Here is a 26,138-nt window from a genome sequence, read left to right on the forward strand (position 1 = left end):
AACCTCCAAAAAGTTCCGACAATGAGCCGAGTTTCTGCTTATTTATTCACTTTCAAAACAGGATATTCTGAGCATGCTTATACCTTGGTATGAAGAGAGAGGCTGACATAAAGAGAGGATGACTAACACAACAGAGTTCCCGAGCAGATGGGAGGTGATAAAATCCAGGTAAGAGATGGAGAGACTGGCCTTGGAAAAAAGGAGAAATGCCTCCTCTTCTTCAGCAAGGCGGAAATGCAGGGCAGAGAAATGCAGACAGAGAAATTAGAAGCAGGAATTCCTCTCCAATGGTCTCTTTTCAATTAGGAAGTAGAAGGAGAGAACACATGCTGTGAATGGAGAGCAGAATGGGGTGAAAAGGGTAATTTTAAAAAATAAAAATGAAAAAAGCTTTATCGACATTCAAGTGTACATAAACCCTCCAAAACCTTTCATAGTTCTCTTAAATAAATAAGTCAAAGCCTCCCTCCATCGCTGTGCACTGAAAGAGTGGAGATACAAAATATTGATGGAAGCTCACTTGAATCAGGTAAAAATGGAAGACGGAACTGACGCAGGAAGCAGGACTGGGGACAGCATGGAGAGACCCAGTGGAAGCTGAAGCCTGTGAACTTCCAGTGACACCGGTCAGCAAACTTCCTGAAAATGCCTGGATAATCTCTTATTCTGACTGAGCTGTTTAACACATCAGAGCTCTAGTAGTAATAACCTGACCTCATCCCTCCTGTGAACACTAAAAGCTGAAAGAAACAAACATCCAGCCAAGAGTAGAGAAAAAATATAACAAATGCAGCCATTTTGTGGGACTTATCAGTCCCTCAAGTACATAAAAATCTAAACTAAAGTTGAACCCTTTTGCACCCGCCTTTGCGCCTCATGCATTCATTGAAAGTTCCCAATCTTACACTTATAGGTGCATAAGATGATGTTAGTGTTACAGGGTTCATTTAAAGTTAGATAAACATAAACCCTCTGTTATAAAAATGCAGTTCAGTCCACCTCCGGACCAGGGGCAAACCCAGTTCTTCTCTACTGTATGTCCTTTCCTGTGTGTCTCCTTTACGGATCACACAGCACATTTCACTTCTGTCACCAAATGTGTGGAGGATTTTCACCAAGCAGTTCTCCACAATACCAGCTGGATGTCCATTTAACTCAATCCTGACACTATCTACCTAGGTATAGTATCAGGTATGGGGGCTTAGTCCCCCCACTTTAAATGTCAATCTCAAGTACAGGTTGTCACCTGTATTTCTAACCAACTGGCTTTAAGTCAAAGGTTTCCACAATCCCCTCCTTAAATTCAATTAAGTTGCTAGAGCAGCTCACAGGACTCAGGAAAACAGTGCTGATGTTTACCAGTTTATTATAAAAGGACTAGAGGCCCAGTGCACAAAATTCGTGCACAGTGGGGTCCCTAGGCCTGGCCGGTGACCAGGGCCTATCAGGGCTGTTTCACCCAGTCCTGATCAGGGCTTGCTGGCTGCCAGACAGGGCCTACTGGACGGGGCCTGCCAGATGGGGGGAGGGACCGCAGGAGGTTTGCCGGCCAGGGCGAGGGTCCAGGGGAGGTTGGCTGGCCATGGGAGATTGGCTATGGGATTGCACTGACCACCAGGGGGCAAATCCTGAATTGAGTGTCTACCTCCTGGTGATTAGTGTGCATCATAGCGATTAATTGACCAGTCGTTCTGATTGAACCAGTTGTTCAGTCGTAATGGTCTCTTAGGCTTTTATATATATAGATATGCTATAAGATACAAATGAACATCCAGGATGGAAGAGATGCATACGGCAAGATATGTGGGAAGGGGCATGCAGCCTCCCTGCCCTCACAGGGCACACCTATCTCCCTGCACCCCTACCTGTTCACCAACCTGTAAGCTCTCCGAACCCACTACTATAATGATTTTGTGGAGGCTTCCTCACATAGGCATGATCAATTATTAACTCCATTTCCAGGCCCTCTCCCCTCTCTGGAAAGTGGGAATTGGAGCTGAAAATTCCAAGCTTCTAACAATGGCTTGGATTTTCTGGTAACCAGCCCTCATGCCACCCAGAGTTCCCTTATTAGAACAAGAGATGCTCCTAGTGCTCTTATCACTTAGAAATTACAAGGGGTTTTCATTGCAGCATTATTTACAGTTGCCAAGATCTGGAAACAGCCCAAGTGTCATCAGTAGATGAGTGATATATTTGCACAATGGAATGCTACTCAGTCATAAATAAAGAAGGAAATCTTACCTTTTTTGGATGAACCTGGAGATTATTATAAGTGGAAATAAGCCAGGCAGAGAAAGAAAAATACCATATGATTTCACTTATAGGTGAAATTTAATGAACAAAACAATATATGGTATCTGATGAACAAATAATATGTGGAATCTAGTGAACAAAATAAACTGACAAAGAAAACAGAAATAGAGGCATGGATACATGAAACAGACTGATAGCTGTCAGAGGGGAGGGGTGTTGAGGCTTAATAAAAGAAGGTAAAGGGATTAAGAATGAGTGTATGTGTGTGTAACACACAGACATAGACAGTGTGGTGATAGCCAGAAGGAAAAGGGGGTGGGGTGAGGTGGAGATGGGCAAAGGGGGGAAAATAGGGATGGAAAATTACTTTGCTTTGAGCAATGGGCACACAATGCAGAGTTCAGGTGTTTTGTTCAGTTGTACCCTTGAAACCTCTCACTCCAATAAATTCAGTAAAATTTTAAAAATAAAAACACTATAAAAAATGAAAACAAAAAGAAATTACAAGGGAACTCTGTGTCTGGAACTGGAGGCAAGGACCAATATATACTTTTTCTATACTCTATGTAGAGTTGTCTTAAATCAAATTTTAAAAACCTCCTCCATCACTGTGTGGTTATGTAATAGGAATACAAAATATGAAAATGAATTCCATTCCCAATGGTAAAAACAGCCCTTGCTATTTCTCTTTATCTAAAATGTTTTTCTGTTCCACTTATACCACCACTCCTAGTCTTCCATGAATAACCTCTCACCCCAGTTCCCTCTCTTCCAGTGAGTCACTAGTCTCCTCTTCCTATAAAATGTAATATTCTTTCTGCAGAGCCCTCCTGTGTCATTATTGCAGACATATGGCACACTACCTTGTGCCCCCCAGGACCCAGTGTAGCTTTACAAGGGCTCCATGGGACAGCCACAGCCTGTCTAGCCAAAGGCTGCCCAAAACACAGAGCTCAGTAAGTATGCAAAAGGTCCTCATTACTACCTGGGGGAAAGTTAGATCCCTACCTCACACCACACACCCACAAAAATTCCAGATAGGTCAAAATTTAAATGAGTAAAATAAAACTAAAGAAACAAGAGGGAAAAAATGGGAGGATATTTTAATAACCTGAAAGTAAGAAAGGCATTTCTAAATTTTGGCATAAAACCCAAAAGCCACAAAAGCAATGATTGACAAATTCAACTACATACATTTTTAAATTTCTTTATATCTCAAAATACCATGGGCAACCTCAAAATAAATTTTACTTTACATCAGATACTAAGAACCATCCTCTTCCATGAAAAAAGAGCACTTACAAATCAATTAGAATAGGCAAAGTATAGGAATATACAGTCCATGGAAAACAAATGATTTAGATGTATTAAAAGATTCATAATAAAAGAGATGTAAATTTAAGCTACAACAAGAGACCAGTTTTCAACAATTAGATTGGCAAAGATCAAGATATTTGAAAATACTGTATTAGCAAATATATAGAAACAGGCACATTTCTGCATTGCAGGTAGGAATGTAATTTAGCATAACTGCTTGCAAGGTAATTTCACAATAATCACTAAAACCAAAAGTATACATGTTGTTTGAACCAGAAATTAACTTGTGGATATTTATCCCATAAATATATTCCCACAGGTGAAAATAAACCTTTGTTTGTAACAGCAAAAGATTGGAAACAACCTAAATGCCCTTCCATGGACTACTGAGACAATGCTATTACATATTAAGATAGGTAGATCTCCAATATATATAGTTAAGGGGAAAATAGTATGGTTCTTAGCAGCATATAGAATATGCTACCATCTGTATGAAAAGAAAATATTTACATATATACATATACTTAACATATGTATGGAAACAAATATACATACACTAGAGGCCCGATGCATGAAATTCATGCAAGAGTAGGCCTTCCTTCCCCCAGCTGCTGGCACTGGCTTCCCTCTGGCACCCAGGCCCTGAACTTTCCTAGCAGCCCCAGCTTTGTCTGGAAGTTCATCTGGAAGGACATCTGGAAGGATGTCTGGTCTAATTAGCATATTATGCTTTTATTATTATAGATATGTATATGTTTTTAAATATGTAATAGACCCCTAGAAATACCTTTACAAGAAAACAGTAACAGTGATTGGGAGAGGAATTAGGTGGCTGGAAGATAAGAGAGAAGATTTTCTATTCAACATACTCTATTTGAATATTTTGAATTTTTAACAGACACTAACCAGTTAAAAGTATAAAAGTCCAGCAAACTAAACAAAGATACCATCAACTGACATAAGCAAAAAGCTCACTTGTACACTATATACTATATAAAACTATAGGCAGTCTAATCAGTGATCAGTTGGAATAACCTCTGAGAGATTAGAGCTCAAAATGCAGAATCCTGAAATTCTCTAAATATAAGTTCTGGATGAACATTACATTAATATGCTGTGGGCACAGGAAACACAAGCAGCGACCAGTAGTCCCCCTGCTCCTGGTCAGCAGAATAGAAGAATTCAAGGAAGCTTTCTTGCCAGACACCATTATGGAACTCTGGCGTAGCTCCAATCTTAGTTGAAAGTTAATTTTTTAATAGCTGTATTGATATAATCACAAAAATTAAAGCAATCAAAGAAAAAAATCCTAAAATGTCCTGAGTCAATCCTAAAGGAGCATTTCCTCTGGCCTCACTTAAGAGAAGCCAAAATGGCCTCTGAGTTAAATTTGAGTCTGATTAAAACCTTGTTCCCAAGACTGTACTTAGGCCCCATGGTGGACTACCTGTTACCAAAGAAATCTGGCACATTATGTAGAAGAGAAAGATTAATGTGATTTCCAAGTTCACGTAACAGTGCAATTCAACCACAGTTACTCAAGTTGATGAGTGATTCAGAGCCTGGTAGACTGTTGTCAAACACAGTTAACCGCTTAAAAGACAGGGAAGCAATTTCTTTGCTTATACTTTCTCCTCCAGCGTTTCTAGGCAGTTACATTAGGAAGTGGGTGTTTCCCCTGGTAGCTGGACTCTGTATCTCTATCACCGGAGAATCAATTTCCTGTGCTACAATATCACCTAGAGAACCGGCTCATTGAAAAAAAAAAAAAAAGAAAGAAAGAAGAAGAAGAGGAAGAAGAGAAAAAGAAAGAAAAAAAAAAAAGGAAGTTCTGCTTGGTCAGAAAGTTTAAACATACTTTAGACCATGCATTAAACACATGTTAATCATTGCCAGAAAGGCACGTGTAGAATACAGGTAGGTTGATGAACTTACATCCAAACTTACTTTAATAAAATTTGGTACCTTGGACCTAGGTCTTGTGTGCACAGTGAGACTATGGGGCCCAGCACCCAGCCCACATGTGAATGTCAGGAACTTGCTATTTCCAATAATTTATCTCAGCGGTTCTCAACCTGTGGGTCTCGAGCCCTTTGGGGGTCGAACGACCCTTTCACAGGGGTCGCCTAAATACATCCTGCATATCAGATGTTTACATTATGATTCATAACAGTAGCAAAATTACAGTTATGAAGTAGCAACAAAAATAATTTTATGGTTGGGGGTCACCACAGCATCAGGAACTGTATTAAAGGGTCGCAGCATTAGGAAGGTTGAGAACCACTGATTTATCTAATTATAATTATAATTAAGTATTAGAATTATAATAGATAGAATTCTATCTACTAGAATTATAATAGATAGAATTCTATCTATTATAATTCTAATAATTTATCTGCTGTGCTAGATGGGACATATCTTCTTTCTGTTTCCCCATCTAAAAAAAGTAAGCCTGGCCTACCAATGTCAGGATTGTGGTGAAATTCAGCTGACTGTGCCTAACACCAAATAAGCTTGGGTGGGAGCAGCTCATAAATTAAATACTTTTTTAAAAAATATTATAGACAAAAGTGAGAAAATATATAGTTTCACCCACCATAAACTTTTATAGTTATAAAAAGATATCCACTCAACTATATCACAAATACATATGCAGTAATTTTTTTCTGATTTGCTTGCTCATTTCCATTCTTTTCTACCATAAAACAGAAAAAATATATATCTGGATCCTTCCCAAAGTGGATGTAATTTTTTCTTGCCTGGGCATACAGCCAATACAGATTAAACTAGGGAGGGAATTGATATGACGTTGGGCAAGTACATTAACCCTTCGAGATGCCAGTTTCCTCCTTTGTAAAACAAAACTGGACAAATAAGTGCTTCTCACACTACAGTGTATTTTGGAATCACCTGGGGAGCAGGAGGGTCTCAACCAATGGAGTAGGGTCTATGCATCCACATTATTTTTAAACAAATTCCCCAAGAGATTTTGAAGCACACCAGTTAGAGAATCTCTAAATCTAATAATCTCTAAAGTCATTTCCGGCTCTAATAATCATTAATCTTTCTTTAAACATATCTACTCTCCATAAATAGATAATTTCATAAAAATGCAAAACTTCAGTTATATACATGCTTTGGGGACACTTTTTTTCTCTTCTCTTTTTTTGTGTGGTTTTTCCTTCTGCTGCTCACCCTTTTCTACCCACAACACTCTATCAGTGATCTTAATAAAGCAAGCAGAGGCCTGCCTGGTCCCTTATTCTAGATTTGAGATGCTTAATCCCAAACCCCTAATCTACATTTTAAAAAATCTAACTGAAAATAAGTTATGTGCAAATTCTCTGCCTCCTCTCATTCCGTCTCCTTTGCTACCATCCAAATAGCCTCATGTAAACAGTACTTGCTCCTGCACAATCACAACTGCTTCTGCCTCTGCAACTTCAGGTTTTAGCTGAGTGCTTAGAGGGCAATAGTATTGTTTGTAGACTGACTAACTGGCTTTGGAAAGGAAGAATTTCAAGTTTGGCCTCTGATTGTTTTGTGACTCTTAGTGAATCATTGCCTTTACTGAACAGGTGGGAGTAAGAATGTCAGAGATGAAGGCTGTGAATGATCCAGAAAGCCAAAACCTAGTCTTCCACAATTCCAATTCACAGGCAAAAGAACTCTGAAACTATACATCTGTGTATATAAAAGTATGAAAAAGAAATAATGGCTCCCTTCAAAATAGGTGAATAGAGTCCTGCAAAAGAGTTCATACCCAAGTCTAAATAAATACCATGTGGAATCACATAAAATGAAAATTCAGTTTCATTTGATTATACTTTGTTAAATTTTTACATTTGGCAAGAAATTAATTAATATTTACTGACAGATGGAAATTTTCATGAGACTGAAATTTGATTAGTTTACTTACATGACCAAAACTTTTCCTTTGGCGAATCTCTAGGGATGGGAAGTTGATACATGATTTGCTTCTTGTCTTCCCTACAATGCATCTCCCTCACATGCTTCCTCTCCATGTTCTACTTTGTGTCCACCCAAATTACCCTGATTTAGAACCAGGCATAAGAGCAGACATACACTCCATTACCCATCTCTGAGATGCCAGGAAGGATTGTGCCATAACCATCAGGAAAATGGATTGTGCTGTCTACCTTGGCCATGTGAACCCGTGTATAATAGCCCTCCTGGTCAGGTCACTTTTCCATTGCTGTTCATTCATACTGTAAATTTAATTACGAATCTAGCAAAAGAGCTAAAGATCAAAGGAGCATAACTGTTGACATGCCCTCAAATCCCTAAAAAATCGATACACAGGCCAAACATTGACCTGTTCTTGAGGACACTTCTGATGCTGTCACGCATGCTAGATGCTCTCTACAGAAAAGACTTTGATCTTCAGGGCTGTCACAGCATTGCAATAAACATTAATCATCTTGGCACCTTGAGGCCAGATCTTTGAACAAGCTTGGGACATAATCCAGAATTCCCTAGAACCACACTTTCATACTATGACCTTCACTGATCAGCAGTACTGACCACGTGCAGAATTGAGGTAAGAGGAATCAGTGGACTATAGCCCTTTTTTAGGTTCCTATGGTGGCTTTTGTCAATTTCTGCTCCTGTTCTTGAGATTATTCATATAAAATAGCAAACAGAATTATCTCCTTTTTTTCCACATTGAACCATACTACTCTCACAACATAATGTATGTAAATGGGTGTAGATTCACTCCCCATTCCCTTAAGGAGCAGAACTTAGAAGTGCAGATCTTGGAATGTAAATATGTCTGAAATGTTTGATATGACTAATCCATATTGTTTAACCAAATTTTCCATAGAGTTTTTCAATTAATGTAGAAGTGTGAACTTGATCTGAGACAAAACAAGAAAGTCAAGCAGTTACTACATGTGGGACCTACAGATAAACAGCTAGATTCCATTCTCAATGGCCTCCACATCTGGAGAAATAAATCTAAGGTAAACTAATGTCCACCAATTTTTTCAAGTTCCGTAAGAGACATCTGAAACTACAAAAAAAGTATATTATTTTTATTGTAATAAATATTAGCTAAAATACACTCTATTAACATACATTTCTGGTCTCTAATCCCTCCATTAAATCACCCTTCATTCTGTTGCTCAAACCCAAAACTTAATAGTCTTCTTAGTTCCTTGCTTTCCCTCAATTCCACATCCAACCCGCCATTATATCTAACACAAATGATATCCAATATTTTCCCCCTTCTCCCAGTTCTCTGGCCACCACTCTAGTCTGAGCCAAAATCATCTCCTTCCTGGACCACTGCAATAGCTGCCAAAATTTATTTCTCTGCTTCCCTTCCCGCCCTACTCAATGCCATTCTCCAAGAGCAATGAGGGCAATTGTTATATAATTCAACCTTCCCATGGCTTTCCTCTGCACACAGGATAAAATCCAGACTCCTTAGCCCAGCTTTTCACAATCAAGCCCTGGATCTTCAAGTCCATTTCTTCAAATCGCTCTCCTTTTCCCCCTGTACCCTCCAGCTCTTTGGCTTTCATTCTGACCCTTCAACCCACCAAGCTCATCAGCTCTTGGAGGGGCTGGATCCTGCCCAACGTTCATTTTTTCCAGGTCTCAACCCAATGTCAGCACCATTTCTTGACCACTCTTTCTAAAGTTTCTAAAACTTCTTCATATCACCCCAATTATTTCCTCCACAGCAGTAAACATTCCTTTGACTGTCCTTGGCTGGAGAGAGCTGCCTAACCCAAGGCTACACCTCCTTCTTGGAGTAAGATTGTATCCACTGCTTGGTCCATGCATAAAAAGGAAAGTCCCTCTCCACAATGAGGGCACTGCTGAAAAGTCATTCCAGTCTCAGAGCTCCCATGGAATCAGCTGAGACTTTCCCAAGACCACACTGCAGCCCAACCCCACTCTCTGCCCTGTCCTGCTTCTGCGCCTTCCCATCCATGGATGGGTGATGCCGAGAACACTCCCGAATGACTTCCTACCTGCTAATGATTTTCTGCATCAGCTTCCTAGGATCCCGACCTACAACAGAACTGGTCTAAATATCTCTTGAAGGCAGAACCAAAAGGACTTGCTGATGGATATGATGTAGGGTATGTGAGAAAGAAGGGAGGCGGTGATAGCACCAAGATTTTTATCTTAGACAACTGAGAGAATCAAGGTGCCATTGAGTGTCACAGTACCTCTGCAGGAAGAACATGTTGGGGTGCGTTGAGACTTGCAGTTTGGTTCTGTTTCAATTATGATGCCTAAAAGCCACCCACAAAGAGCTTCGAGTAAAGCCTTGGGTATGTGAGCCTGAAGCTCAGGGGAAAGGTCAGAGCACAGAGAAATGTGTAAGTTGTGAGCATGTGGCTGGCGAAAACTTGCAACTGGATGAGAACACCTTTAGATCAAAAAGCATATTCATTATAACTTTGGCCAGCCTTCCTAAATTAGGCTTTCGCGTTATTATTACAGTATTTTAATTTTGAAATTTATTGTGAGATTTACTTTGTCACTAATCAGCTATTCTACTTTAAACAAGTCATTTAATTAACTTATTGGGTTCTGGGTTTTTATATCTGACATGTAGAGATAAATAGTAACTATAAACTCCAACGTCAGGGGTAAATCGAAGAAACAAATGAAAAGAAAGGTGGAAAGGCACTTAGAAGAGTTAAAACATTATCCTAATTAGACATTTTTTTCTATTAGTTTTTTTTTTTTTAGAAATACAGTTTTTATTGTTATTAGGAATGAGAATGAGAAAAGAATTAAATATCCATTGATTTCACATGGGGGAAATAACAAAAGAATCATCCAAAAGAAAATGAAAGTGAGATAACATTAATGAAAATGAAAATAAACACATTAGAAAGCATTAAAATTCTAGAACAGATAAAACTCAACCTTTTAATAAGCTAAAAAATACTAGCAAAATAATGAAAAACAAAAGATGAGCTTACATGTAAAATAACAATTGAATAAAATACAAAAGATTTTTGAATAAAAGTGAATACCAAAAATAAGTATGTTAACATATTCATAATCTTCATTAAAATGATAATTTTTCTTCTTAAAAAGTATGTGGAAACAAACTTGTTACTCTTGGAAATTAATTGGAGTTATTGCATACCTAAACAAGTTATCATTATGTGTACCTAGTTATTTCAAACCATGGAAGCATGACATGAAAATGACTAATGAGGAAGGGATGGGTTAGTTAATGTTTCATCTGGATTATCCATGGAACTGCAGTCAAGTGACTCTCACTGTCACCACAGGATAACTCATTTTTCCTGGCTGAACAGCAGTCATTTTCCGTATCTATAACATGGGAACTGTGAGGATTCAGGACAGTTTGTCCTCAGTAGCGTATGTACTTGAAAAACTTTGCTCAAGAGAGCTCCACACAGAGCAGGCATTCAATAAATATTCAGTAAATAAATCAAATTGGTAAAATTACTGACCAAACTCACAGACATATGACATCTTTAGGAATTAAACTTCTAAAAACTATAACAGTTCAAAGATACTAATTCAGAAAGCAACACTTATTCTGGGTTGTACTTTTTGCACCGAATTCAAGAAGGATTAGGAGGATGGAAACTAACTCTTGGATTATCAGAGTAGAAGAAAAAGAACCAGGAACATCTTAATAGGCACCAAATCTGACAACTGCTTTTTTAATTGAAACAAACAGTCTGGGAGTTGTTTAAATGACAATATTTTTAATATTCCACAGTTAGACACTTAATGAACAAAATGCAGCCTGTCCTTAGGAAAAAAAATAGGTTGCTCCTACCCCGTGAACTCAGCCTACTTTCTCCCAGTGTATTTTTAGGCAGCAGGAAAGACTCAAGAGACTAAGGAAGTGGGAATGTGCCTGACCTTTTACCTGTAATGATACCAGTAACACTGACATTTGCCACCAGTGACGTCAGCACATAGCTAACAGGAACTCTATGCTAGATAACTGAATGGCTTCCCTTCATTTGACCTGATAATCTATTCCTGCAGTTTTGTAATGTCCTATAATTACATCAGACACCAATAATCTTAAAGCAGGGCATACCACGCTTTATATTTATCATCTACTCTCTTTTTTAAAAGAAATAGTAAGAACATGATTATAGTTTTGTTATCCTTTACTGAAGATCCAAACAGATTAATGAAATTGCAGTCTAGCAAGATTGTCCTCAGCATATACAGCTAGACCAGTGGTTCTCAACCTTCCTAATGCCACGACCCTTTAATACAGTTCCTCATGTTGTGGTGACCCCCAACCATAAAATTATTTTTGTTGCTACTTCATAACTGTAATTTTGCTACTGTAAACAATATGTATTTATATATGTGTTTTCCAATGGCCTTAGGCGACCCCTGTGAAAGGGTCATTCGACCTCCAAAGGGGTCGCGACCCACAGGTTGAGAACCGCTGAGCTAGACCATTCTCCATGCATTGATGCGAGGCCTCCCTGGACAAGTTATCTTATTAGGATAACTTGAGTAAAATGTCTAAATCATTCAAATGTCTGGTCATGTAACAGAAAACAACCGATATTTTCATCACTATTAGGTAACAGTGCCCCATAATTTTGTTTTGAAAGTCTTCTATGTATAGCCATTAAATAACTGTTGGGTAACTTTGGACCCAGTTCATAGAAAATTTTATATAATACCTGCTTCCTTCATAATTGTAAGCCAACAGAAGATGACATCATCTTCCCTTCCTCTTATTTAATTATATGATTCAGAATCAGGCTTTTAATTCACACCAGGTAATAAGTATCCAAATGCACCTACAGACATTTTGCATATCTTAACTGAAATACATAAACCCCTTCTATTACCCTAAAATTCCCTAGAGGATTCTAGGGTAGCAATCGCCAAGTCTTGCTGAGGACACCTCCAAAACTGCTTCTCTCCCTTCCCAGTGCCACTGCTCAAATGGTCCAACTTGCTATCATTCTCACCTAAATTACTGCAACTGCCCATTAACTGATCCTCTCACCCTCCTCTGCTGCATCCTCCGTTCCACCAGAGAGAGCTTCCTGAAAGGGAAGTCTGCTATTGCCTCTCCCCAACCTAAAATCCTTCAATAGGTTCCCACTGCTCTACTATAGAATGCTGACTCTTAAAGATGGTCTAAAAATGATCGGGTTCCTGCTGCGTTCTCCAGCCTTAAGCCTCACCCTATCACCAAACCACGGAGTGTTCTCACTTTCTGGAGCATTCACTAAAGAGAATGTATGTCCAGTAGCAGCTAGCTTTTGTAATAATAGAGAGATGACTACTTTCATATTATTATACAGAAAAAGCCATCTTAATCAAGGGTATCAATCCCTAACCAATCATTTTCGATAAGGGCACATGAATGTGGCAAACAGGTATGAAATTTTAAGTAACTAGATGATTTTTTAGCAGAAGATATATGGTTTTATTGTTGTTGTTGTTTACTAGTAATTTATCTTTATTGTTGACAGTATTACAGATGTCCTGTTTTTCCCCCACTAACCCCCTCCACCACCACCCTCAAGTAACTAGATGATTTTATAACAGCTACAATTTTTTTTTTTAGTTTTAGTATTGCCAGATTTCACATATATTAAAGTTCATCTAATTCTGCCACTGGCCCTTTGAGGTAGATAACATACCATCTCCATTCTAGAGAAGAGATAACTGAGTGCTAGGACTGGACTTGCTCACTTGATGTCCACTCATTCTCATTGGAGAGGCTCCAAAGACAAAAACTACATCTCCCAGATTCCCTTGCAGCTAGGGTTCTGGAAGCAAATTGGGTTCTAAAAGGTGGATCCACACAGTGAGACATGGAGATATAGAAAGTAGAAGTGAGGCAGAAAGACCTTCTTATCTCTTCTTAACTATTTCTGCTGGCAAGGAAGTTAAGGCTCTTAAGCACCATATTCCAGGGTCCATTCTATAGATGCCTTGGTGTCCAAAGACTGTGGCAGCAATAGTAGTAGCAACAAATTCTTGATCCTAGAGAAGCTCCCTTGCTGGCCTCAGAGGTAGTAACTCTGTGGTGAGTCAGATTTGCAAGGTTTTGTGGTCATTCCTGGATGACTTTGGATCCACCTAAAACCTGCTTCTTCAACCCTTCTAATGCTTTTGTAAATGCCTAATCCTCTGGATTAAATCCCTTCCTGTTTAAAATAGAGTGGTTTCTCTTTTCTTTTATTGAAACTGACAGTGTGCAAAAGTGAATGTGCTCATTAGACTACAGGTAAAGCCACCGAAACAAAGACACACAAAAAATAGAATGGCTTAAATAACTCCCAAGTTTCTTTTTCTTTCATGTAACAGTCCAGAAGTGGGTGATAGCACATAGGCAGGGTGCCTTTATGGTCATCAATATGCAGCTTTTCTCTTTGGCTCAAAGAAGCCCCAGTTTGGGCTATTTCTCAGCCAGTGGGGAAGGTGGGAATTAGGGGGAGCAAATTCCCCATGATTTTCAAACACATACAAAACTCCCTTTCGCATATCATTGGCTAGAAATGAGTCACATAGCAACATGTAGTCACAAAGAATTCTGGGTAAACATAGTCACTAGGTAGGCAACCATGTGTCCTGCTAATACTGGGGCTCATGGTGAGGGACTATGGGAGGGAGTGGTGGGAAGAATCTGAATATTTTCTTAGAAAAAGAACGAAAAAATGGTTTTTAGGGTAACTTATCAGTCTCTGCCATGTCTACCCCTCTGTCCAATATACACACTCTTCTTTCCACAAACAGACCACACTTACCCCCTTCCTTAAGATTCTAATGGCGTCCATGCAAAAATAACAATAGCCAGAGATCTCTCTGGTCACAGCTCTTTTATTTACTATCCTTTCCCTCTCTCCTTCAATTTAATGTTGACTACCTATAGTAGCAGCCATCTGAAACAGTTGGTAAAGCGATATCTTTAATCCAGTCTTTGCTCTGGGCTGACTTCCATTGTCTGCCAAGGAGAACACTTAACAGAAGGCTCATCAGAGAAAACTCTATCATCAAATTTACCTATTGCAGTTTGGGAATACAAACATTTTCCAACCTTGTATGGCCCAAACTTCTAATCTCTGAGTCACATTAGATTGCAAACCATAAGTGAAGAAACCTCTCTTATCAGAGTAATATTCCTTTCTATCTCTGCTTACTGGCTAATAATTACATGACTTCCCTTTCCTCTTATAATACAATATTAACTGTAGTGAGGACTAGTCAACATATACCTATATTCTGAGCTGTTCTTCTTGAGCTTAAGGTAAGTAGTTACATGGCCTGTCTTCCAATTTATGGTAGGTAACTGTTTTAGCAAATGATGTGTCACAAAGTGTTACCAATATTTCTAGCTATATTATTGTGCTCATGTCAACCTCTGCCTGTTGCTATCAAATGCCAACAAAATTTAGGTTTTTGTTATGGTAACATCGCACTTCTGGTACCAATTCCTATATTAATTAGGATACATGCTAAGGTCTTTTTTAAAAATCCCCCAAAATATAATGTCTTCATAACGTAGGAGTTTGCCTCTCATTTTCCTAACAGTGCAGAGTCTGAGCAGGGACACTCTGTTATCAGTCTGACTTTTCTCTCTGAACTCCTTTTAGTTGTTCTGTTATCTTTTCCTGGCCAGCAGACATTGTTTTTTAAAGCGCCATATCAGTTCTGGTGACTTCCCATTGGCAAGAACTTAGTTTTGTAGCTACAAAGGATGCTGTGAAATATTGTCTCTAGCTGAATAGCTGTGTGACTTGCTAGCACTCAGGAATTCCATTACTAGAGGAAGCAGAGGGAAAGGGACCCTTGAGTCTCTACCACCCTGAGGACTGGAGAATCACAACTGCCTGACTCCAGATCCCCAAGGCAAACTTCTTCCAAAACTGTCTTCCATATCTGTAAAGATAAGCCCCTGACTGTTGCTCTTTACGCTAATGGTATATATTCTCCAGAATAAGAAAGTTGTGCAGGTTGCTCAGTGGGTTGGAGCATCATCTGTACAATGAAAGGTGGCAGGTTCAATTCCCAGTCAGGGCACATACCTGGGTTGAGGGTTGGATGCCCAGTCGGGGCATGTATGGAAGGCAACCGATCAATGTCTCTCTCTCTCTCTCTCTCTCTCTCACATCAATTTAAAAAATCTTTGGATGAGGATTAAAAAATAAAAAAGTTGTGACGCTTTGTTTCTCATCTTGTTTTAACTTACTTAATCATTCATTTACTCATCCTATCTAATAAAGATGGAATATGCATATTGACCGTCACTTTGTAACAAAGTTGGCGGTGCCCACAGCCAATAGGAGGGAATATACAAATTGACACAACAAAGATGGCGGCGGCCGGGCCAGGATGCTTGCGTCATTGCCATGGTGACAATGCAGGCGTTCCGCCCCGCTCCAGCCTCTGGGCAGCACACGAAGGTGGAAGGCGGCTCCGGGCTGGAGCGAAGGCAGAAAGGCGGCTCCAGCCAGAGGAAAGGCAATGCCAGAAGCTAGAGGAAGGAAGGCCTATTCTTGCACGAATCGTGCATCGGGGCTCTAGTTTATTATAACAGCCATCATTTATTGAATACATACTACATGCCAGCCATTTAGGTAGACAGTAGAATACAGTGGTAGAATCATCCGGAATCTTTATTCAAGATTTTCTATTTATTTGGATTAGTTACTTTGAAAATTCATCTTCTCTTTTGAACATACCATAAAACCAAAAACTTGTGTTAAAAAAATAAATTCAAGCTAAGCATGCAAGAGAACGAATTTCATTTTTCACTATCCTCAGTTTTGCAATATTTACATCAATTGGCCTAAGTAAAATTTTCAATTTAATGTAAAATGAATCACTTAAGGTATCAAAATCTTGGCAATAAAGGACATGTTTTAACTCAATTACACCTACATACTCTTACTAATCAACTACTATACTGATACCAGTTTTCCATCATGAAAATGGAACTGTAATATGCAAATGAGGTTTTCCTCCACTAGGGCCCCCAATCAGAATTCTTCTTGTGGCTCTAAGGCAACATCAAAATATTCCTCAAAATAGCCCTAACCAGTTTGGCTCAGTGGACAGAGCGTCGGCCTGCGGACTGAAGGGTCCCAGGTTCGATTCCGGTCAAGGGCATGTACCTTGGTTGCAGGCACATCCCCAGTAGAGGGTGTGCAGGAGTCAGCTGATCGGTGCTTCTCTCTCATCAATGTTTCTAACTCTCTATCCCTCTCCCTTCCTCTCTGTAAAAAAATCAATAAAATATATTTTTTAAAAAATATTCCCCAAAATAAGTGAAACACAAATGAGTATGTGTTGTTTTATTCCATTTAGACCTAAACTATAAAAACAGAAGAAAGCTAATCTATGCTACTAGAGATGGGGGCCAAAGTAACCCTTGCTGGGGAATGCAGAGTACCCTGGGACAGAGATCATGTTCTGTGTCTGGATCAGAATGTCAACTACATGAAAGCGTTGACATTGGAAATCCCACTCAGCACTCTATACCAAAAAATCTGGTAGCAGTTTTCACCAATTATATAATTTACAAAATATCTAGAGAACCTTATGGGGTGCAAAGCACTGTACCAGCCACTTGTGAAGGTTTCCAACAGCACATAATACATGGTGCTGTGATGTGGGGGAAGATGGGGAATCGGGAGCTCTGGCCCTGTGTGTCCATGTGTGAGTCCAGGCCGATATGCACTTCTCTGAGCATCAGTTCTCCGGGCTATAACTGAACCCTAAGGTTCTCAGCTCTATAATTCTCTCTTGATCAAATAGTCACGGTTGCCATTTGCCTCTTTTGATCTAAACCAGCTTTTTTGACATCCAGAATGTCAAATTAGTTGACAATGAAAAAGGATGATTGTATCACAACACAGCTACATAGCTCTTGACCAAGGCAGGATGGTATATCTGGGAATGCCTGGGAGAAGGCACCCTGATTCCTGGCTTACAGTCAATGCCCAATCACTAGCTTGCTGCATGACCTTACGGAAAGCCCTTCATTTTTCTGGACCTCAGTTTCGTCATTCATAAGTCAAGGAACTGGATTGGACCATCCCCCAAAATCCTTTGGGTCTAAGGTTTAGTTTTTGAGTTAACTTGTTCAAAACTAAGAAGTAGCAGAACCAAGACTCCAGTTTTATGATGCAAGCCCAGTTTTCTTTACGTAGAAAAAGCAAACTAAGCTCAGATTTTAAAATTCTTGTTGCCCAGTATGTGCTAGACACTGAAATCAACAATGTGAGGTAGATAATGTCATATGTTACCCTTGATTTTCAGATGAGGAAACTGCCAGTCAGAGAGTCAAGTGACTCCCCCAGTATATGTGTCTAGCTGGTGCAGACACAGATTGGAAAGCCTGGCCTGCGAACTCCAGGACCTTCCTCTCCCTACAGGGGCTTGTAACATGCCCCAAAATCAACAAATAAGCCAAAAATAAATCTCATCCCAAAGCAAAAATAGCTTTCCTTTTTCTAGTTTCCTCTAGTTGAGAAAGAAAAACAAGAATTGAGGATTTCATTAGTAAGGATAAAATTTCATGTCGTTTGTTAAAATTATAAAACTACACACAATTACATAAGGTCTCACATGGCTCTGAAGTCCCATGTGCTTAAATACTGGTTTGTGGGATTTTTTTGGTACTATAGCTCACATTTTATCTGCATTTTTTTAATAAATTCTTTTGGGTATAAAAAAATTTGATGAGCCCCAAATCAAAGATCAAGAAGGATTTTTCTTTTTAAATTTTCTTTCTAAAGTAGAAAGGCTTCCAGGTGGACACTCAACCTGACATGACAGCCCTGTCAGGTGGCAGGTATACTCTGAGAGGGTGGCCCAGTTGAAAACAACAGGATGATGCAAAGGAAAAGAACTCTGAGGTGAGGATCTGTGAACAATGCTCTTAGCAAACTTTGAAATATTCTAAATGTTGTTTCAGTCTGGCCGATGATTGTTTGAGAACAAGTCTCCTGTTGTGGCCTGGAACCTGATCTGCAGAATTCCTTAAAAGAAACTGGGCCCGGCAGGCAGTAATATATCATGTGCCTGCGAAGATATAGAACATCCTGGATGTTGCCATAATTCTCAAGGAGTTGTTAGAGTTCACTTTCGTATTTCTAAAAATACGACGGGATAGCTTTCCTGGGCCTGTTTCCTTTAAACGCTAGACCATCAATTACTAGGCAAGAAACAGCTATTATAAGATAGCTTTGGGAAAAAAATGCACAACATTAAATCAGTCCTTATTGTGTGATTTTTCTGTGCTGAATCTTCCATTCAATTTTTATCCACAAATTCTACCCTAACTGAATACTGAGGTTTGGGGTGAACACTACGATAATAGGACTATTTTCTAAATTAAGCATTATGAGTTTGCCTATTTGCTTTTTCCTGTACTTGTAAATGTATGAGTATTTCCCAATAAAGCTGTGTTCTCATGCATTTCCCCCCACCACCACCCCCTCCAGCACCGTGACCTTACTAAGTGCCAGGAAAACTGCTTACGTCCCATAGCACTTTCTAGTGTTCCATGTATCATTTGTAAAACATATTTTTAGAATCTGTTATGCCAGAGGCCAGGAGTTACAGATATAGCATTAAACACACTGGACAGGGGAACTGACTGCCAAAAATGGATATGGCAGGAACCCGTGGTACCAACTGGGAGGGGAATAGGAGGTCCGGGGAAGGTTTTCTGGAAGAAGTATAAAAAAAAAAAAAAAAAAAAAAATTCTGAATCCCAAATCCCAGTATAGGCTGAAACTAGTAGGACTTTACCATGAAGGGGAAGCACAGGAGAGACTGTGTGGCCTGGCTGAGCTTTCAGCATGTCCCGAATGCCCATGTGCCAGTGACAGTCTTGGCTAAAGTATGTTTCTAGTAAGTGCTCAGAGAACTGTGCTGAGATGATTGACTCCACATGCTGGCCCACCTTCAAGAGTGCTCCCCCATAAACAGGAACCTAAATTCTATTTAGTCCTCTTTATCTCTTATCAGGACCTGTAGTTCGCACCTTTATTTGGGGGCCCTGTAGAGGGGGAGTCTCTGTAGCCTGCTCATATGTAAGCTTGCACTTGGGGAGCATTCACTATGCTGTGGGCAGTCTGATGTATGTTGCAAATAGTAAAAGCAAAGCCTGAGCCAGGTTCTGTCCTAAGCCTTTTATATATATTTGTGAATTCTTTTAATTCTTACAACCTTTCTTTGAGGCAGTATAAATATGATTGCTATTCTACAGATAAGGAAACTGAAGCACACAAAGGCTGAGTAACTTGTCCATTGTCACACAGCTAGAAATTAAGGAGCAGCATTCAAACTCAAACAGCCCAGCCCCAGCCTGAGTTCTTAGGCCCTCCTCTCTGTACCTCTCTTCTCCAGCACAACGAAGAGCACACCAAGGCTCCCTTCCTCGAGGAGGTTTTATTGCATTGAGGAAGGTGAAGATAACACCTACTCAGAATATAGGGACCATGCTACAAGTATGAGTCTCATGACTGCAACTTAAAATAAACAAACTGCAGGAGGCAGAATCCTCAGCACGTATACAAAAAAGAATATATTCTACATTAAGAAAAATGACTACCACTCAGTGAGTGCCACATAGATACCTGGCACTTCATTCACTCACTGCCTTCTCATGACAATTCTACAAAGGAGATAACATCGCCTCATCTTATAAAGAGGAAACTGAGGCTGAGCTCTGTAACCAGGTGCAGCTGGTGAAGCAGAGGTTCTTTCTCTATTCATGTAGCCTCCTTAAAACACTGTTTTATCCTTACTCCAAAAACTTGGCATCTATTTCAGGTAATTTCTCTTTGATATAGAGAGGAAGTGTTTCAGCTCAGGCAGTCACCACACTCCACTTGCAACAGGAAGCTGGTGCAAACACACCAACACATGGAGCTCACTGCAGCCTGACTGCTTCGACAGAGACCTCCAGCTCCACGCTATTTCACCCAAGGCTGACAGGAGCACTGGGGAGGACACTTTAGGGTAAAAGGGTGCCATGTTGGAATTCTAGATCCCACTGGGCCAGGGGAGAAGATGTTTGAAGAGCTTTAAAAATCAGAAGAGAAGAAAAAGAGGAGATGGATCACACATACCAGTAACAGCACAATGAAAGCATTAATCCCTCCATCAAGATTTTCCTTCAACAGCAAAGGGCTCCTAAACTATGCTGACCAATCCAACTCCTGCACTGGCTGCAAAGTATCCTAGGAAATAAAAGAGACGTGTAGAGCAAGGGTTTGTATCCAAGATTTCAGGAGGGAGAGGTACATTTTAGCCCTGAAGTACAAGATGCATTGCTTTGAAGAATACAAAAAAAGATTAAAAGTATAACTTTGGTTTTAAACATATATTGCAATTTTATAATAACACATTTCTTCTCTCCTCCAACCCCCCAGCCATGTGAAATATTACCAACTGTACTAATAAAATCTACAGTCATAAAACCTGAAGATCAAATGAGAATAGCTTTTACTCTTTGTGGGGGACAGAAAGGGGCAACATATTAAACTTTCTAATGAAGGGGGTGGGAAACATAGAGGCAAGTAAAACTAACCCAGTATTTAGGTATCAATAGTAGCAATGATTCAAATAAGTGTATAACAAAGAAAGGGATGTGTGGCTAAGGCAAAAATGTCCTGACTTTTGTGAAAAACAAAGGGAAGTGAATCTTGCCCCTGCTGGCCAGTGAGTGCAGACTGTGTGCATAGAGCCTGGTGGCAGCCTGCTTTCCCTTGGGGCTTTTTGGGGGATTAAGAAAATATAAACGTCTTCAAATAACATAAGATGTGAGAAATTGAAAGCATAGCAAGCTGGAGTAGTCATCAGATAATATATTTAGGAGAGCTTATTTTGCAAGCTGGAATTACAGAGCAGCAAGATGTGGTCAATTCAAAGTATTTAAGGATGAGTTTCTACAAGTGGGAGTTGCAATCTATGACAAAAAAAAAACAACCCAGAAGAGACCACCATTCTCCAAAGATCAAATGATAATTTTAATAAACTGCTTCACTCACCATTGCCCCAACAGCCAGTTTCTACATCAAGACTAGTTCAAGATTGCAACAAAGGGAAGTGGTTTACAAAAGAATTACCAAGAACGGACAAGTGTTTAAGGGTGGGGAGGGGGGGGAGGCTACACAAAGAAAAGCTTGCTCTTGTATCACGTAACCTACAGATACATTTCAAGGGGGAGAGGTGTGGCTAGCAAAGGGTAGGATCTTTAAAAACAGACACTGCTGCCCTGGCCCAGTGGCTCAGTTGGTTGAAGCGTCATCATTACACCAAAAGATTTTGGGTTCATTCCCCAGTCAGGTTGTTACAGGTGGCACCCGATCAATGTTTCTCACGTGCTCGCTCTCTCTCTCTCTCTCTCTCTCTTCCCTGGCCCTCTCCCACTCTCTCTCTAAAATCAATAAACATATCCTCAGGTGAGGACAATTAATTAATTAATTAATTAACGATTAATAAAATAAAAACAGACACTGCTGCAAAATCCCTGTACTCACAGAATTCTGTACTGTCTCGAGGCACTGACAAATCCCTTATCTCACTGGAGCCTCACCTACTGAGGCAGAGTAAGGATTGTGCTCCTCTTATAGTCGAGGAAACTGAGGCTCAGGAAGGTTGAATATGTTGATATGTTTACACAGCTAATAAAGGGCACGGCTGAGATGTGAACCCAATCTAAATCCAAAGCCAATGCTTTTGTTTCTAGGCCACAAATAACAAAAAATAAAATCTGAGCAAGCTCACCTGAAGATGTTAAGGAATTAAAATGATTTCAACTTTCTTGACTAGCTCCGTCAAACCTGTCTTATCCCACAATGCCAGGCACTTAAGCACCATGCTCAACACACAGAAGACACTCAATAAATACAAACTGAATTGTAAAGAATTAGTTATTCTCTGACTGGTTCTGTTCTTCTATGACAAATTGCTTCCTGGCATTTTATAATTTGGGTGCTATAATAATTTGTATGATATATTGTAGGTAATTTATTAATTTCATAAAATATGATGTTTCAGTTGCATGAGGTTTAAGTTGCTAACTTTGCTTTAATTCACAATTGTATCTTTTTTTTTTTCCAAAATTGTATCTTAATTAAATTTGCTATTTTACCAGCCTTCCCCTCTCTCATGGGGAAGTGTGGAAAACAATGACAGTAAAATAATTATTAAAATAGCCAATATTTATTAAATGTTTATCAGGCACACGCTAAATTATTTATATTCATTATTTAATTTAATCCTCATAATCTCTCTCAATTTACAAATGAAAAGACCGAAGTACAGAGAAATGAAACAACTTTCCCAACGCACACAGCCAGAAGGTGGCAGATTCAAGTTTCCCACAGAAGCCATATTTCACATTAGTCATTTGGTACAGTAACAATAACAATTCTTCTGCAGTCTTTTTCTTTTATGGTTATTGAGATATAACCATGACTTTTCTACTTTAATTTTCACAAAAGCACTTTGAGATGTGTAATATTGTTCTTCTGGGTCGAGCATTTAATAAACTCGGTAACTTTTTAGAACATTACTTATGCTGAGGCTCCCTGTGTCTGTTTCCTCCGCTCTCAAATGAGAACATGAATGGGTATTGTGAAAGTGGAACTACTTTATTCATGGAAAACACTTGTGTTTCACACCAAGTGTCCATGGCAGGGTTCTGTTGGTATGAGCCATTGTTGCTGTCCCAACATGGTCAAGGGCTTGGGTTATAGACATTCATTGACTACATACTAAGGCATATTCATGTCTCTCCAGTGTTTAGGATGTGCTTTAAAACAAATTGTTCTGGAAAATATGTTTTTAAAAAAAACACCTAAACGAAAATCCATACCTTTATACAATCTAAATGCACATAGAATGGTGACTCGCACATATTACTAGGTCATTGAATATTTGACAATAAGTGAGTGAATAAATAAAAAGACTTTTGATAATGATCAAAAGCTCAAACAAGAAAGTGAATGACTATTAACAAAATTATAAAGTTTAAACTGATCTTCACAACCTGGGAGTAAATGAATCCAAAGAGGAATAAAATGGAAAACACATTTTTTTATTTTCTAAGAATTGCATTTCACTTAATTCACTGTAAGCCCCATCTCTATTAAAATGCAATTAAATATTTTCCAAAAATAAGTAGTATGAAGTCACATAAATGGTCATAAAGTCCACATCCAGTTATAAAGAGAGATTTATTGAGATCTCACTCAAGAGTGAGGAAGGAAGTCTATGGTCAGGTTTTCATTTCATCCTAATTTCCCACACTTTTCAAAGAGCCATTTTATAACTCTTTCTCAAATATTTGCAAGGAAGTACTGTGATTGTGAAAATAGATACTCTGGATACCTAAGCTAAATATTTACATTCTGCATTTTTAGTTAAACAATTGACTTTGTTCTTTATCATTTAGGTCAAAATACCTAAATGTTCTAAAACATCAAACAAGAGGATATGATTTTTCAGCAGTCTAAACTTACTGCTTTTAGCAAAAGCTCCACAAAAAAGAAATTGGCAATTAAAAAATGGTAATGCGCGCGCATACACACACACACACACACACACACACACACACACTGAAAATAAGAAAAAAAAGGGAAGAGGATGTTGGCCGTTTATTCTTTTTACACAAAAACACATTTCTCCCACTTCCCTATGTTTGTGTAGTTAAGTCTTGCTGAGCATTTACACCCACTTACATCATTGTAACAATATCTCAATTTACTGACTTTATGTAGGATTTACTTCAAAGGAGTTCTTGAGTTGTCATGCACTGGCTTATTCATTTTCACAGCATCCCTGTACACAGGCATGTGATTAGCATTTTATCTTTATCATACAAAATTAAAATGGGGTTACTAGGAGATGAAACAACTTGCCCAAATGAGACAGTCTCATAACTATTAATTTATGAAACTTGGCTTAGAACTCATGTCTTCTTTTAATACAGTAGGGTGCTTTCCCACTAGATTCTTCTTTACACAAATTTAAGCAATCTGATGAACAGCTGGGCAGGATAAACTGACTACCTGGGCAAATTCCAAGAATTCTGGAGATTAGGTTAACCTGACCCTGCAGTGGCTTGAGAGGGAAGAAAGAGAAGCAAGGCTGAGAGAACTGTGCATGTGTTTTGTGATATGCAGTGAGCAACATGTAATGACTATTCACAGATAAGCAAAGTGAAGTTATGTAAGACAGAGGTGATAAACAGAGTGCTTTATAGCAAACTCCTTTCTTCACTGGTTTTACTTGAAACTCCCACTGCTCCAGCACTGCATTTTGTGTCTGCACCTTAATGCCAACCCCCAATCTGGGCCGACGAGGGGCAGGTGGCTTTGTGCATGGAGACTGCAAAGGGGTATGTCCAGTTGCACTGAACTAGTCATATTTCTGATATTGGAATGCCACTGTCTTCAAGAATGAAGCCAAAGGCCCTTTGCTGCAAACATCACAAGGAGGCATTTTGATTCCCATGGTCACCTCCTGCAACCTGATTTGAGCTGCCAGGACTGAGTCACTTTCTTTCCACAGTGGGTCACATTACTCACGGCAGGTTTCACCTGTTTCAATATTTGGTTGATGACAAAATGACCCTTGAAAAATGAGCGACAGGGGCAGCTGAGCAGTTTCCAAACCAATTGTTAGAGACACCAAGATAATCTATCCTCTACCAAAGGTAATATGAAGACAACTAGGCCAAAAGAGGGTGTGCTTGGGGTTAACCAGTGTTGAGTGAGGGATCAGTTTAAATGGCTTAAATTATAACAGAATGGGTGAACACCTGAAAGCTGACAAGAGAGGAGAAAGAATAAGCTACGTAGATCTCTAAAGCAGACGCCTGGAAGCAAGTTCCATCACGAATTTTGTAATACAGTTGACCTTTGAACAACAGAAGTTTGAACTGTGAGGGTCCACTTAGAAGAAGATTTTTTTTTTGCAATAAATATATACATGACTATAAATGTATTTTCTATTCCTTACAATTTTCTTAGTAACATTTTCTTTTCTCTAGTTTCCTTTATTGTAAGAATACAATACATAATACATATACAAATTATGTGTTAATTGACTATGTTACCAGTGAATTTTTTGATCCACAATAGGCTATTAGTAGTTAAGTTTTGGAGAGTCAACAGTTATACTGGGATTTTTAACTGGGTGGATCAGCACCCCAACCCCCACGTTGTTCAAGGATAACTATATTCAAATTTTCTAGAAGGAAACAGGCATCTGCCAAATGAAGAACCTTTGAGAGAAGAGGAAAGACAAGATCCTCCTTTGCCATCTTGAAATACTCTTCCCTTAAGTCCCCTCATCCTTGCCCTCCATGCTAACCCCACCATCACTCGGTTTGTAAATTAATTGCTATATTCCTGAATATAATGCCAGTTATTGATTTCTCCCAGCACAGCTTTTGATCACACTCAACTTATCAAAAGCACTACCCCATCCCAACCATCTCTCATGAGTGGATGAAGTGATTAAAAACTAAGCAATGAAGTTCTATCCTTTCTCTTCTATTTTAATCTTGCAGATCC

The sequence above is a fragment of the Myotis myotis genome, unplaced genomic scaffold (assembly GCF_014108235.1).
Source record: "Myotis myotis isolate mMyoMyo1 unplaced genomic scaffold, mMyoMyo1.p scaffold_m19_p_3, whole genome shotgun sequence".
NCBI classification, from domain to species: domain Eukaryota; kingdom Metazoa; phylum Chordata; class Mammalia; order Chiroptera; family Vespertilionidae; genus Myotis; species Myotis myotis.